This window comes from Alosa pseudoharengus, unplaced genomic scaffold (assembly GCF_046254945.1).
Source record: "Alosa pseudoharengus isolate Yale_2024_CS ecotype anadromous, Long Island Sound unplaced genomic scaffold, YU_APseudo_1.1 YU_APseudo_1.1_scf_19, whole genome shotgun sequence".
Taxonomy (NCBI): Eukaryota; Metazoa; Chordata; class Actinopteri; order Clupeiformes; family Clupeidae; genus Alosa; species Alosa pseudoharengus.
The window spans coordinates 29,420,594-29,436,244 of NW_027468657.1; positions in this window are offsets into that span (position 1 = coordinate 29,420,594).

Below are 15,651 nucleotides of genomic sequence, written 5' to 3' on the forward strand. Positions count from 1 at the left end.
CCAAATACGCAACAAATGCTTAAGGTTCATTCATCTGCTTGTAATATATATTAGATGCATGTCTGCATCTCAAAAGGGAAATTAATTGTGTAATGTGGAGCTGTTGTCACTGGGCCAAATTGTATTATTTGGATGAAAAGTACAACATGGATTTATGGGTAATGTAAGTGTATCAAATTCAGTGGCTAAATATCCAGAGACTTTAATTATTGATATTGCCCCTTTGGCAAAGGGAGAGATGAGAGGATGGCAGACTGGGAGAAAAAAAGAAGAGAGAAGATGACGAGTAGAGCGATTGCTCATAAAGACGTCGAGGAAGAGTACGGCAAGGCGTGGCAAAGGCCTACTGTGGCGGTAACATCTGGATCGCCCTTGGCGCCGGGTCCCAACATTACTCCTGCTGCTGCATAAAAATGTTTCTTTTTCATGATGCTTGGCTAGCCTGGTGCACCCCACCCCCCCACCCCCCCTGCTATCGGCTTCCAATACTCTGATGGATGAGTGCTGTTGATGCCGTCTAGTTGTCCGAGCCAATCCCTTCACAAATTATCAGCGGGGATTGATGCAAAGTAGATGTAGCCAAAGGCGACCCAGCAGCTGCCATCCTGTCGAACAAAATTCCAGATAAACACCACCATGGGCAATTAAATATATTACGGCTCCTGAGAGGTGCCACACAGTCTGACATGTCAGTGTGTGTGTGTGTGTGTGTGTGTGTGTGTGTGTGTGTGTGTGTGTGTGTGTGTGTGTGGAAAGGGGTTCTGCACCCAAGTGAAAGGATAAACACTGGGGATGTCCAGCGAAGCCCTGCAGCCACACAGGTAAAGGCGCAGGAACCACGCAGCCGTCCCTAATGCGCCTCAGCTGTGTTAACAGTGGCCGCTCTGCGGAAAGCGACGGTTCACTAACATGGTCATAAAAACAGGCCCCGCGCAAACATGAGAGGTGGGTGTGGGGATGTGTTTACATGGGGGGGTGGAGAGAAGGGGCCACTGGAGAGAGAGAGATGTGTTAAAATGGCTCTGAGGGCTTTTCGTGTTGTTTTGGGTCGCTTGGTAAGAGGAGGAGAAGTGGGAGGTGGAGGCGTGGTGGTGATGGTGCTGGTGATGGGGGGGGGGGTCTCATTCTCCTGGTTCCTTCTGGTGGTAACCTGAGAGGTGAGCGCTTCAAACTGGCCCGTGGGAGCGGCCCGGAGGGCGGAGGGGATTGGTGACCAGCACAGTAGGAGGTGTGGGAGTCCCAGCGGTAGGACGGCGTCTGCGTTTCTCACCCCCCGCCGCCGCCCCCAATTCCACCAGCTTCCAGTGGCAGCCAAAAAATTGTCGCGCGGGATTAGAACCCGGAGCGGTCAGCTCAGCCCCATTAGCCCTGCCTGGCGGCGCGAGAACAAAGGCTGGAGCCCCGATGCCTCCTCCAACCCGCTCAAGGTCAGGCCGTTCCCATCATTACACCGCTACACATCAGGTGACATGTTCTACGGCAGGCAGATGGCGGGGACAGGGTGGGGCTGGGAAAAGGAAGGGGTGACAAAAGTCACCTTCGACCAAAAGTTTCATATTTTGGACAGAAAAGAAGATGTCAAAATATTCTGGCCCGGTTATTTTCCTCTCTGCGCAGAGGGAATGTTCTAGAGCAGGAGGGAGGGCAGGGAGGCCCCAGGGTTGCTGGGGTGAGAAAATGCGAGTGGCAGCGCAATCTTTATGGCGACACTTTTTCAGCCGTAAACAAGAGCCTCTCTCGGGGATTGAGTGACATTGTAAAATAGAGCAAGGCCTTCTCCTGAGCTGTCATGTTAAAGGAAGGGGGAAAAAACATTCCATTTTATGAGCAGTGAGAACTTTTATGGCAGTATTTCCCAGTTCTTGTTGGAGCCTTGTAATGTTGCCAAGCTTTTTCACTCTTTTATTTTAAGACTGTGTACATTTTTATTAACAGGGCAACACCCAAAAATAAACGGGCAGTGACATTTAAGGTGCTCATGTCTCCTTGAGACAGGGCCGAATGTTTAACCACAGTCTTTAACCACACCGGGCCTTTTCTTCGTCCACTCCTAGAGGGATAAGAAGACGCTGGGCACAAAGGAAACAGATTATATGGGAGTCACCCCCGGAGTGAAGGTTATCAGTGCGCTGCACCAGAGAGATTACCTGATACAACCAACAATAAAACATCCTGATCCAGAAAAGACCACTGATGAATACCATTCAAGGTCAGTCTGCCAGAACCGCCCAGCACCGCCAAGCCAAGCAGCACTCCTCTCCTTCACTCAAAAACACGGAGAGAGAGAGAGAGAGAGAGAGAGAGAGAGACTACTGGGCTGCTGATCACGGGAGCCGGGACTGTGTTGTTATCTGTCCAGGCCGATTGAGAGACCACACGTCTGCTGCTGGGGTAAGGCAGGCAGGCAGGGGCCCCCCTGCACTGACAGGAAGTTTGTGTGGTCTGCGGGCTGCCGAGGCATCAAGCCGGGAGTCGTTTTGTTAATTTTTTTTTTTTAAAGGACCCCGCGCTCACAGACAGCAGCAGCAGCACGAGCCGCTACCCTCCAGGTATTCTGCTAATCTCTCGAGTGGGAAATTAATCTCCTCCTTCGGCGCAAACAGCGTGAGAGTGGCAGGTTTTGTCTGAGCCCGCTGAAGTTTGGGTAGTCAGGGGAAGGGTTGGGGGGAAATCTAGGGGAATGGAGATCTACAAGGCATGACAGGCTGTCATGACAGGCTCCACACTCTGTATATTTTTTGGGGTCTAGTTAAGGCTTTTTCTGGATTAAAGACTCTCAATGAGCCTACATGGCCAGCTTTGTGATAGAATGTGTGACTCACCACAAGAAAGGAACTTTGGAAACAGTAACAGTAGGTCAAAAGGGTTGCAAATTAAAACCTCAACTTCCTCTTTTGTTTGTTTTCAAAACGATGATTCCTCCATCATTGCAAAAACCCCAGGAATGAATCGATTTTTGTATACAGTAGTACTATATGTATCCTCTAAATATTCCTGCTCGGAACAAGACCCAAAAAATGAGCAGCTAGCCCACTGCCGTGAGAGAGAAAACAAAGGCGTTTCAACGGCAGACAATGATGCGGTGACACCAACTGACCTGTAATTGGACGAGGCGCAGAGGCGAGCGACCGCGATTGGCTGGCTTTTCTGGGGGCCCGTGGCTACAGGGGATGGGAACCATCACCAAATTGCACGAGATTCGAAAATCGCTGTCAGATGGGCCGCTGCCCATTCCTAAAACAGGCCCAATTTGACCATTAGCCTTTGAGAGTTTACAAAAGCCCAGGGGGAGACGAGGAAAGGGGGCTCGGCGGCTAGCTTTTTTCTGCCATTGTGTATTAGACAGATGTCAGCTTAATAGCATATTACAATACAATCGCCTACACAACCAAATGGGAGTCAGAAAAGTGCTCTCCGCTGAGAATACTCCACTCCCCACTTTAGCGAAGGCCCTTTTCCAAGAGGGGGTGAAAGAAAAAAGCCTGCTGGGATAGTAATGGATAAGCAATATGAAATAGCTGGCTAGGGGAGCTCCATTCATCTAGCCTAGACAGAAACAGGTTGGCTTGGCATGCTACGAGCACTACACACTCACACGCTGCTCGTGAATGCATTAGTGTTGAGAGATGAAGACGTTAGCGAGTGAGCGGGAGGCGCGGCGAGGCGACGGCGTCCTTTTGGTGGACGTCCAGACTCTTCTAATCTGCCAGCGTGGATTAGATGAACCCTATTAAAACGCTAATAGCCGATTTCCGACATCACTGCCAGAAGCTCTCCAGTGGAAGGGAGGAGGGTGTGGGTGGTGGTGGTGGTGGCGGCGAGGGTAGTGGTGGGCTTTTGAAGATGTTTTCTACACACACCCACCCTTATTAAGCATCAGAGTCATTGTTAATGTCTTAATGCAAGCCGAGTCCCAAAGGTCTGAGACTGGCTACAGAACGCGGGAGTATGAGAGAGAGAGAGAAAGAGAGAGGAACAAGAAAGGGAGCAAGAGAGAGAGAGAGAGAAAAAGCAAAGTAAGTGAAGCTAGTAAAAAACAGCTCTCATCCCCACATCCCTCCCTCCCTCCCTCACTCCTTCTCCTCCCCTCCTTTTACAGTTCTCTCATTCCTTCTCTCCCTGTTCCCTCCCTCTTGTCTGTCCACCTCCCTCTCTCCGTCCACTGCTTTCTCATTCACTCTCTCCCACCAAGCCTCCCTCCTTCTCTCTATCCCTCTCTCCCTCCATCCCTCTCCCCTCCATCAACTCTCTTATCTGTTCTCACAGCCAGCTGAGCTGCACCCACACAGACACAGCAGTTTCAGACCTGGCCAAGCCCCTCCTGCAGCCAGCAGCAGCAGCAGCAGCAGCCTCTGTGCAGAGCAGCATGGTGCATAGACCAGATCAGGCCAAGCCAGCACAACTGCAGCTCTGCACGGAGCCCAAGGTGGGGGGTAGGAGCCAACCTGGCATCCCTGCTACTGCTGCTGCTGTTGTCTCTCCCATTGTCATGCATGCAGACAGTCAGCCAGTCAGTCAGTCTGCAAGAGCACAAACATACAGTACACACACATACACACATATGCTAAAGCTTCAAATAAAATGCATGCAAGCTTGCAAGCAAACAGACACATCTACAACTACATCTATATACACATACATGAAAACAATAAACAAATAATAAGCCAAATGCAAAATATATGTGTGTGTGCAGATGTACACTCCAAATACATACACACACAAACATACTAATTGTTGAAGACATCCATACAATACAGATGCATACACAAACATGCACAGTGACACAAACATACGCATACAGAATTAATTATGCAAATGCCTTGTCCTTTCCTCCTTAGATCCCAATGGAATAAATCTGCATTTCATCACTGTTCCTTTACATTCTTTGCATATTAAAAATTCAACGTATGTTAATGGCAGACTGGCCTAAAAACACCAGCTGAGCTCAGAGGCGAAATATAGAAAGTTTAGTTCCAGTGGGAAATCAAAGCGCATGTCTTATCAGCTAATTATTTCTACTGAATTGTTTATCAAACACACACCCTAAAAAACTTCCTCTCACGCCTTCTCTCAACACTCAACATGTGTGTATGAGTGTGTGTATATTTATATATGTGTGTATTTGGTGTGTATTTGGTGTCTGTTTAGCATTCCCATAAACACAGACAAGCAGACAGGCAAAGAAGGGGGTCGCTCAGAGGCCCAGAGAAAAACGCTACCTTTCCCAGAGTTCCCTGTGGCGGGAGAAACAAAGACACCTTGGCAGACAGACAGACAAACATCGGCTCAAGCCAAGGCCATGAGACAGGCATATGCCCGTGCGCTCCTCCAGCCAATCACAGTGCAGACGAGCAGCGGGTGGATTCTCAAAATGTTCCCTGTGGGAGATAAGGACTGGGCTGGTGGGGGCGTAATTTGGCACGGTGAAGCCTGATCTCGAGGTCAAGTGCGTGTGTCAACATGGTATCATACCCAGCAAAACAGCGATAGGGATCAGTTCAGCTTGTCAAAGGAGCACTACTTCAAGGAAAGATGGTATATCACTTAAAACATCACATATTATTTTAAAAGGAATTAATTAGGGTGCTAAGCACTTTCTGTGACATAATAATACTAGTGAGTAGTATTAGTAACGCTATAGGTCATGTTAGGTACCCTCCCCTGTGGGACATTCTTGCAGCACAGTAGGACTTAATAAAGGATCTTAATAAAGAATAAAGGAGTTGAACCCAAAGTATGGGGTTGGAACAAATTACCATTGTATATTTGGATGCTCTCACATAGTGTCAATTTAGTCTGATATTCTTGGGGAATTGAGTAGGACACAAGGAATGAACCTTTCTGGGATTCTCCCACCGCTCTCCTGAAATTAGCTCTAACATTAGCTTTGACATTTGTTTATTTACAGCAATAAGTTGTGTATTTGTACAAGAGACAACTGATCTACTTCTTGTTTTGACACACACATATTAAAAGTACCCTGGCACTTGGACCACTGGACCATAGAGACCATTATTATTATTAATTTTCAACCGTATTTCAGGAGATTATGCAGTCCAGAATCCAGACACTGAATCAAGAACATTATGGACTTTCACAGAACTGTTTTGTTGGAGTGTTCATCTGTGCTGTTACCTGTTGATATTTTATGTATGCACAATCTTGGTATCCTGGTGAACTTTCTGAATCTGTATTACCAGTATCAACCCTCCGTAAACCAGTGCAAAAGACACAAATACAATATTTTGTATACTAAGTGGTTGTTTTTTCTTAGTGGTCCAAAACAATGTTTCACTCTGTGAACCAAAATGGATACAAAATCTCTCCTGGAGGCCATGGGCCTTATTGTTTGCCACAGGTGTAAAGCGTGTAAACGAGGTTGCATTCTTCACAGCCAACATATCTCTCTATGTCTGCAGGCCCCCATGTTTGTGAAGCAATTAGTATTATCTTACATTCTCATCTACTGTACCTGTTGCCGATACAAAGTTTTTGTCTAACAGAGCTCCAACACCAGGACCTCAGAAGTCATCACAAACTCAATTTACTGTGAAGAGTTGGCTGAAAAATGTATGCTGTTCACACAGATATGATCATTCACTGCTGGTAAATCAAACTAAAATCTTAGATTGGAGGTAACAGAGAAGGACAAATTTAAAGTTGGCTGTGGTCCTCTGTATTACATTAAATCTAAGACAATCAAAGAAAACAAAACTTACAAGTGCTTGACCTGCTATATAGTGTGCAATGGGGTCGAACACATTAATTCAACTGTTATCCAGCCAATACTAAAATACAGGAAATTCAGGCATTTGAAGACTGGCCCAGATATGCCAAAGCACTTGACTTCACTGCACTAAACATCAACAAAATTATTCAGTAGTGCATAAACAGATTAAAGAAATGTTTGTGATTGCCTCTGCATCTGCTGTTTAGCATTATGTGCTGCTGAATTCCAGGAGAACTGTTTACTCGAAAACTATTTGAGGAATTACATTGATTATTCAATTAGAGTATAATTGAGGGGGAAAAGGCAGTTTCGCAAATCTCCAGGTTGCACCAAAGCATCCAGAGAAACACTGATTGCTGTCCCAAATCCTGCCTTGGCAATGGTTGCCATAACTACACTTGGCTGAGTGATACAGTGACCTCCCGGCAACGATGGCCACGCGCCACAGACCTCGCCGTGAACCACCGGCCCAATCCGAGAGCCAGGGCAGCTCAAGCGCCGAGAGCAAACAAACTAACTGACGGCCAAGCAAACACGACCCCGGCAGACCACACAACATCTGCTGGGTAAACGCGCCGTGCACTTAGATCGCCTGGCCTGCTCCACTCACACACACACACACACACACACACATAATACCGCACTTGACATGGTTCATTTCGGACACTGTAAACACATGCAAGTCGCGGTTGACCACCACGGAGACTTCCCTCTTTTTTCTCGATAACATCTGTGTATCTGTTCTCAGCTGCCTCTCTAAACACAGCAACGTTTAGCACTCCGCATCAGTTCCAGCCGTTGCCGTTGGCAGCCAAGCGTCCACACGACACATCTAGAGTCAATTCTAGAAAAAAAAAAAGTTCTCACCTTCAGCCTCGCGAGGTCAAGGGCCTCAGAGGCTGGCGAGGGGGTTTTGTTTTACTGTGTCTGTCATCGGCCAGCCAATAAGCCCCCAGGAGAATACGGTGGCAACAGGCGGGTGGCAGGATTGGTGAAATGTGAACAAATGAGACGAGAATGAGCAAAGGTCCCCAGACAGCAGGCACGAATGCCACTTTTTGGGCTCAATCCACTGGATACACAACGCCTATTTTTAATACTTGCTCGATATCAGATACCTCTCTCCAGCCCCCCCTGAAATGTGCTTTCACCCTCCAGCTGGAAACCTGATCTCATTTCAGATGCCGCGCAGTCAGTGCCACTCTCAGCCATGTCAATAAAAAGACCCAGCTGGTGCTCGTGAACAGAGCGGTAGGCAACATAATCATCAGGAAACTTCCCATACACAGCCTCCTATAGTAGGCTGATAAGACGGTATGTTTGGCTCATGTACGGGATTATGGTATATGTTGACATACCGTATTGCATTATGATAATTTCTATTGCATTATTATAGTATAATACTGAACTATGTACTCTACAGGATTATATTTTAATTGCAACCACCATTTCTTTGTAAGAACTAGTGAAGAAATGACATCAATGTTTTGTCTAAGACTTCCTCTTTAAGTAGCAATGAACACATGGTCACATAGTAATCCACAACCTGCTCAATGCTTAACCTCGAGCCTCAGCCATGGTGAGCCTTGTGAGATCTGCACTAGAGACACCGTCCCTGCCTGCAAGAGAGCACATTGTACCCTGGAGTATTCCCTGCAGATACACCCGTGGAAAGGCATACTGATGTTTATGCAGTTGCCATGGCAAGGGTTGTCCTCTAGCAAGGTGCACGGGAGGTGTGAGACAATCCACATCCTCCCTTCACTCCGACATCTCTGACTATACCAACCTGAAGAACACACACACACACACACACACGCACACACACACACGTTTTTATATTTTAGAGGGGACCTCCCATTGATAGAGAGAGAGTTAAAACAGACACACACACCTGCCATTCCCTAAATCAAATCAAACAAACACCTTAGCAATGGCCACCTCCTCTGATGTGAGATTCCTCCCTCCAGTCACACATCTCTGATTATACCAACTCTAAGAACACACACGTGCACGCACACACAGGCACACACATGCACCCACCCACCCACACACACACACAGTTAAAACAGGTTATGAGATTGAGCACACCTGCCATTCCTTAAATCAAATCAAACAAACACCTTAGCCATAGCCAACTTCCCTGCTGTTAGATTCCTTTCCTCCTTTTCTCCCTGACTCACACAAAGACATACACGACTTCAATGTTGACCATTCCAACACTCTCAGGTTCAAACACACTCCGACATAAAAGGACTCTCACATCACACCACACACACACACACATCCCTCTCTGTTCCGCTCCGGGGGTCTTCCAAAGGCTGAACAAAGGTATATTTGGCATCGCATGGGGATGGAATTTTTATTCATACATTTTATGTGCCACCCAGAATCACAACAGAATGTCACCACCGCTATCAGATTTGCCAACAGGAAGTTCTCATGCACTTGAGATGGCTGTATACAGCATTCTAAAAATATGGGGATTCCATACACTCCAGCGGTTCTTTGGGCTCTCTCTAAAGCAGCCCCATACCCCACGGTCCATTCCACGAGCCAAACGACAGATCAAGTTCCGATTGAGGCTAAACAAACACTGATATTTAGGAGCACATGAACACTCTCACAAAAAGTCCAACATGAATAGATAAACATGCCATTGTTTTTTCCAACCAGGAAATGAAAGCCAAACTATGTTTTTTTTCCTTAAAACTGAAATTTGTGGGGAAAAAAGCAGCATTTTAATTCAATCATGACTCTCCCACTTACATGGTACTGGATTACGAGGCCATTCACTTTGGTAATTACCAATTAACATGGGTAATGCCTTTTGGCTCGCATCTACCAGTAAAACATATGGCAAGTGTTTGTTCACATTGAATATAGCAATTAAAGTGTGGATTTTTAAACTTCCATATGTGAGTAATCCCCATAAAATATGGTATGCATCAAGCTCCCCAATTCTCTTCTCTTGTAATGGAACAATATTTTCGTTTTACATGCTCACATGAAAACAATTAAGTACATTAAAAAGCATTTTCGCTATTGTTATCATACCTTCGAAATAGTTTGGCCCATGAACAATTGAATGCTAAAGTTGGCAGGATTTTTACATGGTTAGGGTCTGTTTACTTCTGATACGTGATTTTAAAGAATAATATTGGCACAGGCCGAAGCTGTCCATTCGTCTTTGTCAGAGACGGCTAATGAGTTGTGCCTGGTCGACAGCCTGGTCCCCTCACCCCCCCACCCCACTCCCACTCCTCGGCCCATTCGTTTGATGATTAAATGCATTTTGATTGGTTGAGCCTCCGGCGCGAACTTCCTGTGTGGCACTGCGTCGGTTTTGCGCTCCTGGTCTGTACCCTGCGGCAAACACACACACACACACTGATTTTACCTTAAAAGGTACCTCTACTCACCATCACCTCTTCTTCAGGAGCTTGGGTCAGGCCTGTGCTGTGCAGATGAGGTGGTGGTGGTGGGGTCTCCATCCTCGGCCAGAGATCTGGCGCTCGTCCTGTCAGACTCTAGGGCCTGTGAATATTAAACAGCTCCGACTGCCAGCTTGTTTAGCCCAAAATTGGCAACAGATGTGGCAACATTGTTTTTTCTTTTTTGGGGGGGAGGAGGGGGAGGAAAGGGCGAAGGGGGTGTATGGTTAAGAGCTGTTTTGTCTACAAGCTGGGCTGTAAAATATCGCTCGGGTTCTCCTGCGGTGAAACCTCCACCAGGCCAATACGCACAGGGGAAGACATCAGCTCGGTGGCGCAGGGGGCAAAGTTCACCGACAGCCTTTCAAGCGTTTCACGGCTACTTCAGTGGGACGGCACGGAGATGGCTGACCGATAGATTTACAGTGGGGATTACATCTGAAAGATTACCAGCCGGATAAATGTCTTTCAATGACTCAGTAATCTCCATTAGCTCCATATGTTTTCGCTCCCAGTACAGTCATCCCACGTCCTTATCCAGATAATGGGGGGATGGAGCCATTTTGTCTGCAATGATCTGCCTATTTAGCTTAGGCCTCTTACGTCAGATAACCGACACTTTTAATTTAACTGGATTAGAGGATAGCGCCAACACATTACACCCCCATCCAGACCTCGCGTCCGAGTGGAAAACAAAAGCGCCGGTCGCCAAGGCGGCGGAAACGGGGCTCCCCCTGGTTACCTGCTCCGCCTGTCAACGCTGAGGGAAACCAGACCTTGTTGGCGTTGGAGTGAGATGGATGAGAAGCTCATTGGAAAATCATTCCGGGGTCTGTTTCGAGCACGCCGAGACCCGGCCGTAGCTTCGGGCGCTCCAGGAGGGATGTAATATGTGGCGACGTGAGGATGAAAAAGAATAGTGGAGGGAAAAGGAGCGAGTGAGAGACATTCAGATGCGTGTCCATGCCCCATGAAGGATGGATCGCGGATGTGTAACCCCCACCCCACCTCATCCACCTAAAAATGTCTTCCTGTACATGCTAACATGAGATCCTAATGACCCAAGCAGATGTCTTCTCAGAAGACTCAAGTCTTGACCTGGCAGTTCAGACTCAGGACTTGTTCCAGCCAGGGCCGGTTCTCCCTATACGCACACTACGCAAGTTGCGTAGGGCCCCTCAAGTTAATAAAGGCCCCCTCCCCCGTCTCCTCTTGAGTCAAGCTAGTGATACAGACAAGTATACAGTTATAGTGACAGTGTCTCATACATTAAGAAGATGATCATAAAACCAAATTACCATTCAGGGCATGAAAAACGGAAGAAGAAATTCACCAGAATGAGACGGATAAACTTGTGTTTGTTCCTCGGTTTGCCTATAGGCTATAGTAGGGGTGGGCAGTGGCGGAGCTAGGGGGTGGCTTAGGGGGCTTAAGCCCCGAATCTTTTTTCAAAAGCCCCGAATCTTTTTTTAGTGTTTTAAATTCCCGGCAATTCTTATTTCCAATATAACTTCCCCTCGGTTTCTCTATAAATGTTACAAAATGCTCTATTACTGAGGAAATATATCCCTTATTTTCAAAGCCCAATATTGAAAAATAATTTGACTTGCTACACGATCTATGCCAGGTCTCTGGGCTATCCGCTATGGTGATTTCAATGGTTAGATTGATTTGTTTAGATCCAGTGAAAATGCTGCCTTGACAACGCTACGTCATGGCTTCGGTGTTCCAAAAAGCCTCTGTCAGAAGCAAAGAGAATCTTTGGTCAGAAGTCTGTCACTTTTACAGTCTGTGATAAAACACTTTGTGTACATGTTGTTGAAACGTTATGGATATTAGAAAGTTTTTCAAAAGACCACCCAGCTCCGTTCAAGCAACAGCATCGCCCAGTGAACTGACGGATAGTGTTGTTTCAGGTTGGTGATTTCACGTTAAGAGCTTTCAGTCAGTTAGGCAGGCTAACATTAAGCTACTTGGCTAGCATCTAGCTCCCTAGCACTAAATGCTTAACGTTAAGGTTAAATGTCCTCGTTTGTCGGCGGAAAAGGCAAATTCAGTACTCTCATAGGCTAGCTAAGCCTACTGCAGAATAAGAAATTCCAGCTCCCAAAACAAAGTGATCCTCGTCTTGTAGCTAATAAATTAGGCTACACTGTTTTGAAATGTCAGAAAAACCCATTAACAGTTAACTTATCCGCCCATGTCAACTTTTCAGTGTCATATGTTGCACAAAAGAATGTTAACTGTTAGCCTACCTTAAAACCTTGTTGATATCCTATCCACCACCACAGATCTTATAATCCAAGAGTCCACATAAATATAAAAGTCATGTTATGTTGTTTTGGCTGCCTAACTAATTATTAACTAAAAAAAAAAACATTACAATGATATATTGAGGAAAGGGCCCTTTCCATAAGTGTGTTAATCAAGCACCATGCAGTCTGCATTCATAATCTAGGTGCTTGATTTTATGCACCTGTGTAAAGGGACCTGATGAAACCTATGAATAATCTTGCTAAATTACAAAATTAATATAATTTAGAAACGCCTATGTCAAGATGATAATGCATTCCTTATAAAATACCCTTGTATCATGATGACTGGCCATACTGTAAAATATATCATAATATTATGTTTATTATAGTATAAGATATTCTATATATTTTTCACACAGATGAGATCAGGGAAGAGGAAGAAGGAGAATAGCAATAATAAACAATAATGTCATATCAAACAATAGCCTAATGAAAATAAACAAATACTATAATATACAAACCATAAGAAACGCTTAATTAACTAAGTACATGCTAAACAGATATGAACAGATATTGCCTCTTGAAAGACCCAAAACTATAATTTTACACAGTGTAGTGCCAGTCAGATACCTTGAATCTGTTGAATGTTAGTTTCACATTTTTTAAGTCTCAATGTGTCCATTAGTTTACACAAAATTCACTAGAAGTCATTATTTAAGGGGTTATTTAAAAAAAAAATTAAATGGGCTTAGCCCCGAATGTTTACAATGTCTGGCTCCGCCCCTGCCGTGAGCGCTGAGTGAGCAGGTATGAGTAGTGAGTTTTTCCTCTATGGAAAATGATGGATAAAGCATAAAAGCTGTCGGGGGCTAGAAAAAGAAAGGAAAAATGAGATGGCATGTCAAGGGATGCGAGAGCAGTTAAATAAGTGGATGGTGATAGCAACAGGTAGGATTTAAAGTGTGGGGCAATTCCACGGAAAATTGACTTTTTGTCACATCCATAACGCCAGTGAAAAGCCTTGGCATTCGTATGATGTGAATGATAACATTATTTTTTGTGCATTTTTTCTCATTTACATTCTTCAGCCAAAAATAGCAAATGCTCAAATTCCATGTAATCATTCACATCATACCATACCATCACATTTTACTGGCCATGGAATTGCCCTGTGCCGTCTGTGCTTGGAGGCACACGTTTCATGTCCATGTTATTCATGTTACCGGACTAACTAGCGTTTGCTAAGAATATGCCCATTGAAACATAGCCTATTCCATTCAGATAGCTAGGTGGCTACCATGCTCATACCGCACTTTTAATGGCAAACTGCAAACAGAAATGTCACACTAGCAACAACTCATTACATGTTTCCATTTCTTAACAATGAAGACTCCTTGTGAGAGAAAGTGGAATAGAACATTATGTCCAATATTCCAATATATGGTTTAATGTTCTGCATTATGTCCAATATTCCAATATGTGGTTTAATGTTCTGCATTTCTCATTAGTGGGTCACTTTGATACTAAAAGTATGATTGTATGTAATGACTGTATGATATCTGTACTGTCCCTGTGTATATCTGTGTGTGACTGTATTTAGAGATAAGCAGGAATATTATGACTTTGCAGTGTTTCACTGTTCTGCATGGCTGCGTCAGTAGCTATCTGCTCCGGATTGCCAGGCTGCCACTAATCAGGGTCTGATTCAGTGTAGTCCACGTGAGATGGGATGACCAACGCCATCTCCCGTCAGCCTGGAAGGATACTTAAACTCTAACTATTTCCTTGTCTAGTTAGAGCAGCTGATGGATCTTTAGGTGAAGTCACGCTGTCTCCCTTGATGCGCATCATTGTAAATAACTATTGGTCTGACTGGGTCTCTATTAAATCTATGGTATCAAAATTACCATCACTTGTAATAACTTAAAGGAACCATATGTAAGAAATGTATTTAAATTAATCAAAAAATGGCCCTGATATGTCACTAGACATTAAGAAATCATGTTCATTTCAAATACTTATATCACTGACAACAGTAGTTCGACCAGGATATTGTCATTTAAAAAGTCAAGTTGCAGCCCTCAACTGATGTTAATGTTGTGTTTTGTCATGTCATGTTATGTTTTGGCCTCATCCGCCACCCTCCACCTATCTGCTAATCACAAAGTCAGTAGTGTTTCGGCATCCGGGTTGGCAACCTCGAGTCGAGGGGGAGGGGATACACTGCTCTACAGTAATTTGAAAGTGATTGCAGTACCAGTTTTGGCCACAATCTTACATATGGTTCCTTTAATATTGTGCTGTCAATGTGGCGCAATGTGGCGCAAACAAAGTCTAGAGTTGGATCAGCCTTATCTATTGTGAGCAACAGCTGGCAAATGGACGTTATGAGAACCGTTTAGACTCTCTTAAAGTGACAATGCAACATTTAACAATTTAAGTTAACTTCAAGTTCAAATTAGCCAAATTTCTTAAAAAATAATAATATGTAGTAGCCTGGCTAACGTCAGACCTCATGAATAAAATCGCGCTCGTAAGGCAGCATGGGAAAACCCAAGCTAAATATGTAGTACATTATTGGCCTTTTGTTTTACTTTAGATGTGTTTTTTGAGGGGGTGGGGTGGGGGGCGCCAATTTGTTGTTGTATACCCCTCAAAAAACGGGTAGCTGTGCCCCTGCCCTCATGGGATCAAAAGAGTATATACTTTATACACATACACCACAAGGTACTGAATAAATACAAATACTGTGAACAAACATTTTTGGACTTTTCATTAATATTTTTTAACGGACACCAACCCCCAACATTCAAAATCAATTGTATGCACCATATTGCTATGTAGCATGTGATGTAATATTATACACTAGGGGTGTCACGATTCTCCAAATCCTCGATTCGATGTCATTTTCGATTTTAAAGTCACGATTCGATTCGATCTTTTTCAAATATTACTATTAATGCATTCCTTATATGTTATTTACTCTTTTTGGTCTTTTCCTTTTCTTTTTCGGGGGGCTTTTATTTTGAAACCGCTTTAAAACCGTTCCAACCGCTAGGTTGTAATGTAAACAGAACTAACATTAGGCTAAAACAGAGACGTGAACATATTGAAAGGAAACAACACAGAATGTTAATTTGATTGTTTCAGCACACTCCGAAGAGACCCAAGGTTAGTGTTAATGGAATATGTAAATGTGGATTTTAAGCCTTAAAGTAACTTTGGATTGTAA